This window comes from Cryptomeria japonica, chromosome 10 (assembly GCF_030272615.1).
Source record: "Cryptomeria japonica chromosome 10, Sugi_1.0, whole genome shotgun sequence".
Classification (NCBI taxonomy): Eukaryota; Viridiplantae; Streptophyta; class Pinopsida; order Cupressales; family Cupressaceae; genus Cryptomeria; species Cryptomeria japonica.
This window is the reverse complement of record NC_081414.1, coordinates 4679156-4694220: the sequence shown is the minus strand read 5'-3', so window position 1 is coordinate 4694220 and position 15065 is coordinate 4679156. Positions and strand designations below refer to the sequence as shown.

Sequence of the window (15065 nt, the reverse complement as noted above, 5' to 3'; positions counted from 1 at the left end):
TTCAGATGATTCAACATCTTATCAATGGAGTACCTACAAAATAACACATGCAAAACTGAAAACAAACAAAAAATCTCACTACATTGTTCTCCTACCAATCAAGATCTTGTGTTCAACATATGCATGCTCTCAGAAGCACGTGCATAAGAAGCTATGATGGACAGATACGAAGATATCAAATCTGATGAAATGACACAGAGATGAGAAATAAAGGAGATGATGAGCACAATGAACAATATGAAAACTTGAATGCAAGAGAAAACTTCGAAAATGCAAGCATGCAAATGAAAGATTGAATTGCTAGATGATTGAAAGAGAGAGGGATTGGGTTTAAATAGTTGTTCTCCGGGTGGATCTAGATTGTGGGATGAATATGGGATAATAGTAGATTAGTGGTATAGGAGAAATGGGTGGTAAGGAGTGTTTAGTTTTTTATTTTAAATACATGGAATGAATAAATAATGAAATATACTTTATTTAAATGGATTTAATGAATTAATGATATGAATATTAATAATATAATGGAGAATGAATACATTAAAATATAGTGAATAATGGACAATGGAAATAATGATATACGACTATGAATATGAATAGTATAATGGAAAATGAGGAATTAATATTATAATGGATCCACCTTGATGATGATTAGAAAATTGAGATTTGATAAGAGGACACTTTTTAAGGGAAATTTTTATGTGTCTACAATGACAATTACCATTCATCAGGAACTGCAAGCCAGATCATTAAAAATGACTCAAGTCAGATGGAATTATGATTTACTCAAATTTGCACACGAAGGCCCCAAAGCAATTTTTGAATATATGAGGAACTCAAACAAAGAGGAATTGTTCTAACACGGTTGAAGATAGAATGGGATGGAAGTGAAATGGCAGTGGAGAATGCACCACCCAGTTAGCATGGCGGATACTATGCATTAATCTTATATATGGTGGATATATCTGTTTTAGGGCTTTCACGTCATTGTATAGCATGCACCACCTAGTGGACATTGTCTTCAACCCTCTTAATAATGGTGTATGGGCCATACCAAAGAGGATAGATCTTAAAAAGGGTTTTGTGAGTCATTTTTGTAAATCAAGCCATACTCAATCACCAACCCTGAACTCATGCAGTGCCCAGTGCTTATGGTGGCAAGCTTATAATTATCATTAGCTTTTTACATGGAAGTTTGCACTTGCTGCTGAATGCTCAATATGCTTCATAAACTTGGCTCTAATCCTAAGGAGTTTCCACACCAAAGAGTAGCACGTTATATCAATTGACACCAGCACTCAGAAAACCAAACAAAAGGGCCATCTTCAGTAGAGTTAAGAAGCGATCTGTTGTAACCATGTTGAATAAAAGGTGCACTTTCATCCCAAGTGCAAAACTTCTTGGAATTGCACACTCCCAGAAGATGCACTATTGTCCTATTCACCACCTTTGTTTGTCTAGCAATCTTAAGATGTCACAAAATAGACTGTCAACCAGTGTTCCACGATCGGTGGGGACAGGTTTTAAAGACGGGGGACAAAGGGCCTAAGTTTGGGGATGACAAAGGGACGGCAAGGGGATGGCAAGGTGGTGTGGCGGGCTGAAGCTGCTGATATAGTTTTAAATATACTTATAGTACTTGAAAAACTAGTTTTGAAAAGATGTATAAAAATATAACAGTATAAGAATCACATTTCAAATGAAACTATAGGAAATTAGAAAAATACTAAAATTATAAAATAGCAAAATTTGAAATACTAAATCTAAATATGAAGATTTCTTGAATGCTAATTGCTAAATAAAATTTGACAAATGAAATTGTCAAATTGGAGATTTCTACTATATCGAAAATATGAATATCTAATGTCATATGAGATATCACAAAGTCTATAAAGATGATTACATGATTCATCATTACAATGAGTAGCAAATAAAGATACTAATAGCAATAGCATTAAAAAAGACAAAATGCCAAAATGTCAAAACTCAAAATGTAGAGAAGGGAGGCCTTTAATCATCTGCAAACTCCTAAGCACTGGAACTGCTGGACTACTCAAGGTCAACATCCCTCAACCTCAAACCAACCAGCCCTGCATCTAAAATGGTAGGATCATCCTCATCAATCTATGAAGGCCCCTCTGCCTCTACATCCCATCGTGTCGCTGGACTCTCCTTGTACACAAGTGTCTTGCGGTCCATGAGATGCAAAGCACTGTTTACAGCCACAAGCTTCTCCGCTCTCTTAGAGGTAAGTTTGTTCCTCTTAAGAGAGTGGATGAAGCTATATGTAGACCAGTTCCTCTTAGTAGCTGAAGAACTAGAAACCTGGGATAGAAGACGAATAACTAGAGTGGTGGTCAAAAATTTCGGACCATGACAATTCCACCACAAAAGTGGGTCCTCTTGTGCCATGGTTCCTATATCCATCTTTGTTGTCTCTGAATAGCCCTAAGAGTGGCAAATCTTCCCCAATTAGTACCAATTATGCCGACATCTCTAGAATCATACATCTTCTCTATGCACCTAAAGAAACCCACGTTCACCTCATCATCCTGAATCGGTGTCACTCTTCCTGATCTAGCCTTGTACCACTTAGGATTCAAGGCAAAGGTAACCATATGCAAAGGAGTGTTCAACTTGTCACATCTGCTCTGAATGATTGGCCAGATGTGCTCATTGTAGAATGCTAGAAAGGGGTCCTTCACTCGCACAGCAACCCTCATCTGGTCAAGCATAGAGTCAATACACTCATACACCTCTCCAAGATTAGGGGCATCCCCATCCCCATATTTGATGACCTGGAATACTAGAGAAATGGAGACAATGTATTTCACATTAGTCCAAAACACATCGCTCTTCACCATCTCCTTCACCCTTCTCCCCTGCTTTGTCTTGGCCTCAGACCTATTCCACTCATTAGTCATAACCATGAGTTGCAATGCCTCTTGCAACTCAATTATTCTCTCCAAGAAAATGAAATAGCATGCATATCTGGTCTCAATTGGTTTCAAGAACTCCTTCGCGAAGGTCCTGAAGAGTGCATGTGAAGTGTGGTGGTTGCAGATAAACATCTACACATCTCTCACATCATTGACCACTCCTCTAATCTAGTCAATCTTCCCCATGTCCTTGAGTGCATTGTTCATGGCATGCACACAACATGGGATCCACCAAATATGTCTATAGGCTGCCTCAATGAGTTTCCTTGTTGCTCTACACACATGGGCTGCATCTGTCACTACTTGGACCAAATTTTGTGGCCCAACCTCCTCAATAGCCTCCTTGAGGACCTAAAACTGATAATCAGCATCTTTGTGATGCCCTCTACAATCAACTGCTCTAAGGAAGTATGGGCCCTCTGCACATGTGACCATGATGTTCATGAGTGGACAATGGCTAATGTTCATCCACCCATCCATAACTATGCTACACCCAGATGCCACCCAACATGCCTTCATCTTCTCCATCAAAATATTTATCTTGGAATATCTCTTATCCAAGATCGAGGTACTCAATTTTGTCTCACCTGGTGGCACATATGATGGTCCTCCCTTCACCACCATAGACATCATCTCATTATAATGAGACCTTGCAACATGAAATGGGATGCCATTGGCAAAGAAGAACTTGCCAATGGACTCATCTATTTCATCCTTTAGCTGCACATTAAACAAATCAGTTATGGGGTTACTCTACGATGTGTGCAACTTGTGTTTCCATGTTCCCCTAACCTCTCGTGATTGGGGCATGGCACTAGAAGTGAAAGTGGATGGTCTAAACATCATTCCGCTCGTCTATGATGCATGAGGAGTAAGATGTTGAACTTGCTGGCTTTGCTAAAAGGCTGCCCTAGCAAACAAAGTAGTAGGGACTGAAGCATGTGTGTCATCTAGAATGCCCCAAAGCTTGTTCATCTCAATTTTGTACTTCATATTTTTAGTTTCCTTCAAAAACTTACAATGATCCACACCTTTTCTTATCCAAAAAAGTAAATGTGCATTCACTCTAGTGATGCTACCAAACCATTCAACCCCACAAATGTTGCACTTCCACTTCCTTGTTCCCCCACCTGTATATGATGTACCTTCTACTCTTGAAGCAATCTGTCTTAGAGGTGATCTAGGATCATAAGCACCCCTAGAAAACTGTGCCAACAACTCAGAAGGGCAACCTATACTAGATGGTCCACTTGCCATGGAACTAGATTGAGCTCTAAGATCAGCCCCATGGTCACCCCCCTCATTCTCAGGTTCAAATTCTGAATCATGTTCACTACGAGAATGGATTTTCATCTCATCCTCACTCATGTTTAATTCAAATATGTTAAATTTTATATATTAACAATATAAAAATCTAAATTAAATATTTTAAACTACTAAATTTCAGTTTATTAAATGTTAATATTAAAAAGGTAAAAAATAAAATAAAATAATATCAAATTTAAATTTATTAAATGAATTTTTTCAATAAAAGTTTAGTATAAATAAAATAATATTTAATTTTTGTAAACATCCAATATTAAAATTTAAGAGGCATAATTAACTTTTTATAAAAGACAAACAAACCTAAATAAAATTAACTAGGTAAATTAGAAAAACTCTAAAGATGAAATGTGTACATGTAATGGACACCCCGGAATGCCCAAAAACCATACCAATTGCTGCTAGAAATTTTATCAAACAGTTTGCATCCAACTCCTTATTTCTCCATTTAATGTTTTAAATTCCCTTATGGCTCCGGAAATGAAATGTTGGTTTGTTTTACATGGAATTGAAATCACAGAATATGGACAAGAATGAAACTACAATAATATGCAAACTGAAAATTGAACTACTGCTGATAAGATGTTATTTTCAGATTTTAATAAAATCAAATACATGGCAGATTATCAACTCACTAATTATTCCAACATTATTGACATAATACTCCACCAATCATTTTCAATCTTGCTGCTACAGCGACATGAATAGTAACCACGTGAATAGTACCTGGATGAATAGTGTTGCAGCAATATTAATTTGTCTTCAACACGTCCAATATCTTCATAAAATCATCTCCTCAAAATGGCATAAGCATCGGACAAGTAGGGAAGAAGATATGAACAAACATTAAATCTGCCTGTAGCTGGAAATGCACCCAATCTGCCTGATAATGAAGCTGATAGCAATGGATTCCAAAGGCCAAACCCCAGGGGAATGATGTCTAGAATGTCACAAGAGAGGATAGATGTCCTCTAATGCCAAGAACGGATCTGCAACTCACACATACCAATTCTTCTCATATTCAACATATCTAATGAAGCCACAAACACTTTCTTTTATTCTTTTTCCAAGGGTCCACTCAACTCTCATGGGCCATGTGGGATAAAAGATGAGCAATATAAAACATATATTAAAATATTCACTTATGTCTCCCTTGGGTACAGATCCCCATAAAATAAATATTAGAGTAGCACTTTAATATTTTACAATTAAATTAAATGTTACTTTAATAAAACTTTAGACATTAAAATGTATTAGCAATCGAACTCCAAATAATGCGAGTGATAGCTCATCGGAAAGCTCTCACCGAGGAGTATCAAATCCAAACACCAAAACTGGCCTCCACTATGTCCTGTTGACTTACTAAAAATAGTAAGTATGCCTGAAACTGAGTAAATCAACTTCGTTTTGGCCCAAACTGGAAATGACTAGGCCAAAACACTTTAGGATCCCCTTAAACCCTTTGTTAGCCCTCGGGACCATGTAGAACAAGGCTAACGCATACACACTTGGTCAATTGCTAAAGTGGGGACATTACAGTACATGCACAGGTATTTGTAGTCAAAGTCTTGAAGTTTTTGGCTCTACAAGTCAACACTCAATGAAAGCACTAGAAAGAAACTTTTCGAACTAAATAGTTGTCACGCTTTACTTACTGATTCAAAATGAAAGGGTAGTCTAAACAATTGAACTTGACGTTGTCATTCTTTGCTCACTAATCAAAGTCTTGGTAATGGAAAAAATCATAATAGTTGGCTACATAGCATTGTGCCCTAAGAGAAAAATCCATGCTTGACTGTGACTTCTTCAAAACTCACAAAGTAATATAGTGTTTCAACCAATAACAGGCTTTCATTTATTGAATACCCTAAAAAAAAACCACAACCACCTTTTTTTCATACGAATTTTCATGCGAATTTCAACAATTTAATACAATATTTTAATGTTTGTCGAATTTTGAATTTTAGGCATGAAATTGAGAAACACCTTGAGAACCCTATATAAGGCAATCATTTATCATTCACAATCTAAGAATTCACAAGCTATCATTCCAATTCAAGAGTCCTAATTCCTTCATTCAAGAGCAGATCTGAGTACAAGAGCAAAGCTATAGCAACTTATTTCACGATGGAATTTGTTAAGATTTGTAATGTTATTGCATCAACACTTTCAGCTCAAGATTTCAATGACAAATTCTTCTCTACACCCCATTTCCAAATCTGTACTTTTGTGTTAGCTTCCAATTCTGTATCTTTCTATTTAGGCTAAGTATTGTCGATTTTCCTATCATTTTACCTTGTCATTACATATCCACATCAAATCAACTCAAATCAAATGAGGAAATAATCATACAAAGCATCTAGCTCTCCTTTTGGACTGAAGTTGGATCTTGCTGGTCATTTCTTCCAATGAATGTAGTGATCTGGGAATTAAGATCTTAGTTTATGTCTCTAGGCTAAGGCCCCATTTCACTACACGATGCAAATATTAAATGCCTAGGTAACTGAAAAGTAAATGAGATCATTATAATTAAATTCAAAAAATGACACCTAGGACTTAACTTAACATGTCAATAAGTCCCCACTAAGAAATTTCTAGGTACAAGACATTAATCACTGTAACACAACACCTTAAGTACAACTTAGGGAGAAGGAATTATTATGCAAATGACGCAAGAAGCAATATGATTACCAATGTACAAATTGTTGGCATTTGACATAACTGATACAGATACAGGTGATGCAGTTGAAGGTAGATGACTGCACCAGTAAAGGATAGAAGTCTATTTGTGATGAAGAGATTGAGATTCTATGAATAGATGACATGATCAATAATTTGTGTTGTCATTGCTGGCAACTGATGTCAACTGATGTTCCTAATGTTTTGTTTTGTCATCTAAATGATTTGGTTTACCGGAAGACGACTAAAGTCTATGAAATAGCACTTTAACTGGTAAAGCGGAGTTGTTTTGATTGGATCGGTTGATCGGCGATGATTGGTGATTTGAGGTTTGGATGGTAAACTTGTATCATGGAAAGGAGTATACGACTGGAACCGAAACTTCTGGAGATTACCGAAAGGCGTGTTTCAAATTTCTGATGAAGTTTTGCTAAGGTTTTAGTAGGGTTTAAAGACTGGTGAAGAAATCATCAAACCGGTAATGATTTTTGTTATGACGGTGATCGACGACGAATCTACATAAAGTTGGTAACACGGCACAACCTGCGTGAAAGATTTAATTGTTGTTTTGGCGCGATTCAAGGAAGATTTTCTTGGGAATCAGCAAGACGCTTAGTAGAGTGTTTTGAGGATACAGATCAGATTTTCGTGATGGGTTATGATCAACCAACGGTTGATATTGCATTGTAATTTGTTGTAATGGTCTATATAGCGATCTATGATGACCTCTTGTTATTTGAATTGTAAATTCATGATGTAATTAGGTTTTGTGGCCGACCTAGTTGAGATGGCTATTTAGGATGACACGATTGATGTTTATGGTGTCAGTGGTCTTAGAGAATGTGTTAAGCCGTCCAAGTGAAGTGTGAGATCTGCCTGAGAGTTGCATAGTGTTGTGTATAACTAGATCTAATCAAGCAAGTAGAGAAGTGCACGTAAATAGATCATTTTTTCATTGTTGTTTCCTAACAGTTGCAGTAGGTTAAATCCCTTAACAGGGTAGGTCCTAACAGGCCTTAAACATTTAAGTCCCCTAACAAGGCAGCTCTCAAAAGAGTGTTAAATCCTCTCACGAGGTTGATCCTAACAGATCATCAAGCTCCTAACCGGGTGACTCCTAACAAGGTCTGCTCTTATCCAGGCGTATTGTAAGCTCCTAACAGGGCGTACTTCGAAAAAGTACAAATATTTGTGGGTACCAACTCCCACCGTGGTTTTTCCCTATTTGGGTTTCCACGTCAAAAACTTATGGTGTTCATGTGTGGAATGTGTTTTATATGATGTTCTTGTTTATTTCATGCAATATTTCTGAGACGTCGATTATGATGTTTTATTAGAAGTTTATCAGAGGTTAATGGTACTGATAAGTTGTTTGAGAAAGTTTTTTATCTTATTGATAAGGTTAATGAGTTGGTAAATGATCAAGTTTATATGATTGCTTTGGTGGTGAAAGTATTGATAAATGATTTGATTAATGTGTTAAGCAAATCTGATAAAGAGGGTATTAGATCTGATTACAGAAGTTGAGATATTTGTTAAATGGTTTCAGATCTGAGATAAGTTTGTTTTTTGAGTTAAAGTTTCAATTGGTCTTAATACTGACTCACCCCTGGTCTCAGTATTAATCGGATCCTCATAGGATTAACAATTGGTATCAGAGTTTTGGTCCTCTGTCTGCAGAAAGCCTAACCGCTTGAGGAAAAGATTCTGAGGAATTCAAGATGATGAAGAAAGAGGGTCCCAAGTTCAACAAGGATAACTACAAGATCTGGAAAGACAGAATGAAGATCTACATCAAAGGTCTTGGTGCACAATATTGGAAGCAAGTTGAAACAACATATGTTGGTCCTACTACTACTCCCTTGACACCGGATGAAGTCAGAGAGCAGCAAGATAACATGCAAGCCCTATAAGCTATTGTAAGTACTTTATCTGATTCAGAATATATTGATGTTCAAGGATTGGAAACTGCAAGTGAGGTTTGGGAAAAGTTAGAGACAATCTATGGAGGAGATGAGCATGTTCAAAGAGCCAAAGAGGAAAGCTTAAGAGGAAAGTTCAATGACATGAGAATGCTTGAAGGAGAGAATATTGGATAGTATGGTCAGAGAATCAAAGAAGTTGGCGGCGGCATAAAGAGTGTTGGAGGTAAAATAGAAGATGATACAATAGTAAGTAAAATGCTTAGAACTCTTTAACCTCAGTATGCTATAAGAGTATCGGCAATCCAAGAACTTGGATCTATTTCAAAGGATAAGGTAACTGTTGATTCATTGATTGGTAAGTTTACAGCTTTTGAGTTAAATAGTTTTGACAATAGTGTGACAAAATCTATTGAATCTGCCTTTAAAGCTTTTGTTACCGGTTCATCTGCTAGAAAAGGAAAAGATATATGTCAAAATCATGAGCGCAGGACAAATCATTGAAGTAACCAGGGAAATGAAGACAATGAAGATCAAGTGATGGAACTTGAGGCATTGTTAGCAAAAACATTTCCAAGAGGCACTGGTAAGTATAAAGGAAAGCTACCTTGGAAGTGTTTCTCTTGTAAAAAAATTGATTATATTGCTGCTAACTGCCCTAACACCGATAAGATAAGAAAGAAAAGTTTAGAAGATTCAAAGGAAAGGGCAAGAATCATTGTTATGTTGCAGTAGATGAAGGAGTGACCGATGAGGAGTCTGAAGAAGAAGATGACAATGAAGAAATTGTGTTTGTAGCCGTGAAGGAGGAACTATCAGATGAAATGGCACTAGCACTAGTATCTCATATGGAGAATAGTGATGAATGGATTATAGACAGTGGTTGCTCACACCACATGACCGGAGATAAAAGTAAGTTCATAACCCTTAATGAATTTAATGGAGGTGTTGCTAGATTTGGAAATAACTCTCCTTGCATGGTGAAAGGTAAAGGTTCAATCTCTCTAAATGGGAAGAGTAATGTTGATGACGTATTTTGGGTTGATGGTCTTAAGCATAATCTTTTAAGTGTCGGTCAGCTCAATGATAAAGGTTATTTGCTTGAGTTTAAGAGTGGAGTCTGCAGAATTCTTGGAGGTAATGGTGAATTGATTGCTACCGGGAAGCAAACTAGGGGTAACTTATTCCATTTGAATAGTAATATTAATAATTGTCTGGTTGCAAGAATGGAAGACAGTTGGTTATGGCATAAAAGATGTTGTCATGTTAATTTTGATAATTCGGTTAAGATAAGCAAGTCAAGTGTTGTAAGAGGATTACCCCAACTTGTCAAACCGGATAGTGTGATACACAAAGATTGTCAAATCGGTAAGATGACCTCTATTTCTTTCAAGAGCAAGAATGGTATTTTTTAAAATGTTTTAGATTTGGTACATACTGATCTCTGTGGCCCTATGAGAACAAAGAGTTATTACGGTGATAGGTATTTCATGATCTTCACCGATGACTATTATAAAATGATGTGGGTAACATTTTTGAGAGAGAAATCAAAAGCATTTAATAAATTTAAATCATTTAAAGCTCTGGTTGAGAAGGAAACCGGTAAGAACTTGAAATGTTTAAGATCAAACCGAGGAGGTGAATTCACATCTGATGAATTTGTTAAGTATTGTGATGAACAAGGTATAAAGAGACAAATGTTTGCTCCGAAGACACCACAGCAGAATGGCATAGCAGAAAGGATGAACAGAGCAATAGTTGAAGCTGCAAGAACCATGTTATTACAGGGTGATGTATTCAAAATGTTTTGGAGAGAAGCGGTCAGTGCTATTGTATACACTTTAAACTGGTAAAAAGAGGTAACAATAAGACATCCTATGAGCTATGGTATGGAAAAACTCCTTGTGTTAGTTATTTTAAAATCTTTGGAAGTCAATGTTTTATTAAGAGAGATAACTACACTGAGAAATTTAATGCAAAATCTGATAAGAGAATTTTTCTTGGTTACTCTTCTAAGAGTAAAGCATATAAATGTTACAATAAGAGAACTAAGAAAATTATTGAAAGTGCTAATGTAAAAGTTGATGATTTATCTGATAAGTTTGAAGGTACAAGCAGATCTGAACCTGAAAAGGATGATAATGAGGAACAGTTTGTGATCATTGAACCGGAAGCAAAGAATAATGAAGAACCGGCAAATGCAGAACTAAGTGCTCAACCAGTAAGCGATGACAGTGAGGAAGAAGATGAAGAACCTGATGAAGATGCAGAACCGGCACAGGCAATACCTAGATATGTCAGATTGAATCATTCACAAGAGCAAATAATTGGTGATAAGAATGTAGGTGTGAAAACCAGGAGAAAGATCAGAGAGAACTCATGTTTGATATCTACAATAGAACCTAAGACAGTTAAGGAAGCACTAAAAGATGATGATTGGGTCAATGCAATGAATGAAAAATTAGATCAAATTGAGAAGAATTAGACATGGTCATTTCTTCCTAGACCAGAGGATAAGAAAGTAATTGGAACAAAATGCGTCTTCAGGAATAAATTGGATGAAGAAGGAAGAATTGTAAGAAACAAAGGCAACGTTAGTCTGCAAAGGGTATGCTCAAGAGGAAGGTGAGGATTATGGTGAAACATTTGCACCTGTTGCTAGATTAGGAGTAAGAATGCTATTGGTATTTGTTGCATATAAGGGATTCAAAGTCTACCAAATAGATGTCAAGTCAGCCTTTCTAAATGGGATTCTAGAAGAAGTATACATTGAACAGCCGGATGGATTTTCCTTGACAGATGATAAAGACATGCTGTGTAAATTGCACAAAGCACTATATGGTCTAAAGCAGGCACCGAGGGCATTGTATGAGAGATTACATGCACATTTGATCAAAATTGGATTCCAACATACCAGTGAGGACAGCAACATTTATTTGAAAACTGATGGAGAGAAGATGCTGATAGCAGAAGTATTTGTTGATGACATAATTTTTGGTGGAAATGATAATGTGTATGGACTTTGTTGATATAATGAAAAAGGAATTTGAAATGTCTCTAATCGGTGAAATTAAGTTCTTTATTGGCTTAAAGGTTCAACAACTGGATGGTGGTATCTTTATTTGTCAGACCAAGTATATCAAAGAGGTGTTGAAGACTTTCGGCATGGAAGACTGCAAACCGATAGGGACATCGATGGTGACTGGTTGCAAGTTGTCAAAGGAAGATGTTTCTCCTGTTGTTAGCAAAAAAGAGTACAGATCTATGATTGGCAAGCTACACTATGTTGTCCATAGCAGACCGGACATTGCTCATGATGTAGGATTTGTGGCTAGATTTCAAAAAGAGCCTAAAGAGAGTCACATGGTGGCTGTGAAGAGAATTTTTCGATATCTAAAAGGCACAGTAGACTATGGTTTATGGTATCCCTATAAAGGAGATTTTACTTTGGATGTCTTTATTGATGTTGATTGGGCAAGTAATGTGGATGATTGGAAAAGCACAACTGGTGGAGACTTTCTACTTCGAGGAAGATTAGTGGCATGGACAAGCAAGAAACAAACTTGTGTTTCTCAATCTACAGTTGAAGCTGAGTATGTAGTTGCATCCATGAATTGCACGAAGGCAATATGAACGAGACATGTGCTAGAAGGATTCAAGATAGATATGTCAGAACCGATGACTATCTATTGTGATAATACAAGTGCAATCAACATTTCTAAGAATCCTGTACTTCATGCTAGAACCAAGCACATTGAATTGAAGTATCACTTCCTAAGGGAAAAAGTTCAAGAAAAGAAGGTGAAGATGGAATATGTGAAGAGTAAAGATCAGTTAGCTGATATCTTTACTAAGCCCTTACCAAAGGCTACCTTTGAGTTTCTCAGAGGTAAACTAGGGGTTAGACCCCTACACCAGAAGAACTAAAATGATGGAGATACATCAATCCTGTGGATTTCATATTTATTTTTCACTAAGGATTGATGAAGGTGCAGGCTACTCCTTTGGGGGAGTGAGTCTGATGTAAAGTTTTGATTTAATGCTTTGTTGCAATTCTTCTGATTTGAGTAGCAGAGATGATGGAAGAGGCAACAGTAGAATTGGAGACAAGTGATGCATTTATATCTTTGGCATTGTTGTCAAAGGGGAAGACGAAATGAATAGAAATCAGATATGGCAGACATGTGAGAAGTTAAAGACGATCAGATTGAGTGAAGCATTGGTTAAGGGGGAGATGACAAAGGGAGGAGAATCGACAGAGATGTGATACCGGCAAGCAAGTTGCAGATGATGATGTTACTTTGATTGTATATCTGATTAGTGTTGCCATCAATGCCAAAGGGGGAGATTGTTGACATTTGGCATAACTGATATAGATACAAGTGATGCAGTTGAAGATGGATGACTGCACCGGTAAAGGATAGAAGTCTATTTGTGATGAAGAGATTGAGATTCTATGAATAGATGACATGATCAGTTATTTGTGTTGTCATTGTTGGCAACTAATGTCAACTGATGTTCCTGATGTTTTGTTTTGTCATCTAAGTGATTTGATTTACCGGAGGACAGGGTTTATCGACAGAGACCTATAGTCTGTGAAATAGGACTTTAACCGGTAAAGCAAAGTTGTTTTGATTGGATCAATTGATCGGCGATGATTGGTGATTTGCAGTTTGGATGGTAAACTTGTATCATGGAAAGGAGTATCTGACTGGAACCAGAACTTGTGGAGATTACCGAAAGGCGTGTTTCAAATTTCTGACGAAGTTTTGCTAAGGTTTTAGTAGGGTTTAAAGACCAGTGAAGAAATCATAAAACCAGTAATGATTTTTGTTATGAAAGTGATCGACGGCGAGTCTACCTAAAGTTGGTAACACGACACAACCCGCGTGAAAGATTTAATTGTTGTTTTGGCGCAATTCAAGGAACATTTTCTTGGGAAATAGCAAAACGCTTAGTAGAGTGTTTTGAGGATACAGATTGGATTTCAATGATGGGTTATGATCAACCAACGGTTGATATTGCATTGTAAATAGTTGTAATGATCTGTATAGCGATCTATGATGATCTCTTATGATTTGAATTGTAAATTCATGATGTAATTAGGTTTTGTGGCCTACCTAGTTGAGATGGCTATTTAGGATGACACAATTGATGTTTATGGTGTCGGTGGTCTTAGAGAATGTGTTAAGTTGTCCAAATGCAGTGTGAGATCTGTCTGAGAGTTGCAGAGTGTTGTGTATATCTGGATCTAATCAACCAAGCAGAGAAGTGCAAGTAAACAAATCATTTTCTCACTGTTGTTTCCTAACAGTTGCAGCAGGTTAAATCCCATAACCGGGTAGGTCCTAACAGGCCTTAAACATTTAAGTCCCCTAACAAGGCAGCTCTCAAAAGAGTGTTAAATCCTCTCACGAGGTTGAACCTACCAGATCATCAAGCTCCTAACCGGGCTGCAAGGCAAATCCCCTAACCAGGTGACTCCTAACAGGGTCTGCTCCTAACCGAGCGTATTGTAAGCTCCTAACAGGGCATACTTCGAAAGAGTACAAATATTTGTGGGTACCAACTCCCACCATGGTTTTTCCCTATTTGGTTTCCACATCAAAAACTTATGGTGTTCATGTGTGGAATGTTTTTCATGTGTTCTTGTTTATTTCATGCATTATTTCTAAGACACCGGTTATGATGTTTTATCAGAAGTTTATCAGAGGTTACTCGTGCTGATAAGAAGTTGTTTGAGAAATTTTTTGATCTTATTGATAAGGTTAATGAGTTGGTAAATGATCAAGTTTATATGATTGCTTTGGTGGTGAAAGTATTGATAAATGATTTGATTAATGTGTAAAGCAAATCTGATAAAGAGGGTATTAGATCTGATTACAGAAGTTGAGATATTTGTTAATTGGTTTCAGATCTGAGATAAGTTTGTTTTTGAGTTAAAGTTTCAATTGGTCTTAATACTGATTCACCCCCCCTCTCAGTATTAACCGGATCCACATAGGATTAACACAAATCATCTCTCACAAACAAAAAAAGGAAAAAAACCACATAGAAAAAAAAACCCTCTCCGAAAGAGAATGCAAATGAAAATTATGTACAAGTGATAGAATGAGTGATATAAGGAGGTCTCATCAATATATCAATATTTGACAATGTTTTATGGAGTACAAACAAGTGTCAAAATGGCAAAAGTCATCCTAGA

The 15065-nt window shown here is 36.8% G+C and overlaps 1 protein-coding gene across 4 annotated transcripts in view; it reads right to left on the bottom strand.

Moving 5' to 3' along the window:
- LOC131069404 (uridine 5'-monophosphate synthase) overlaps window positions 1-15065 on the bottom strand; it is a 98729-nt gene that overhangs the window by 1188 nt on the left and 82476 nt on the right. The window lies entirely within an intron of this gene.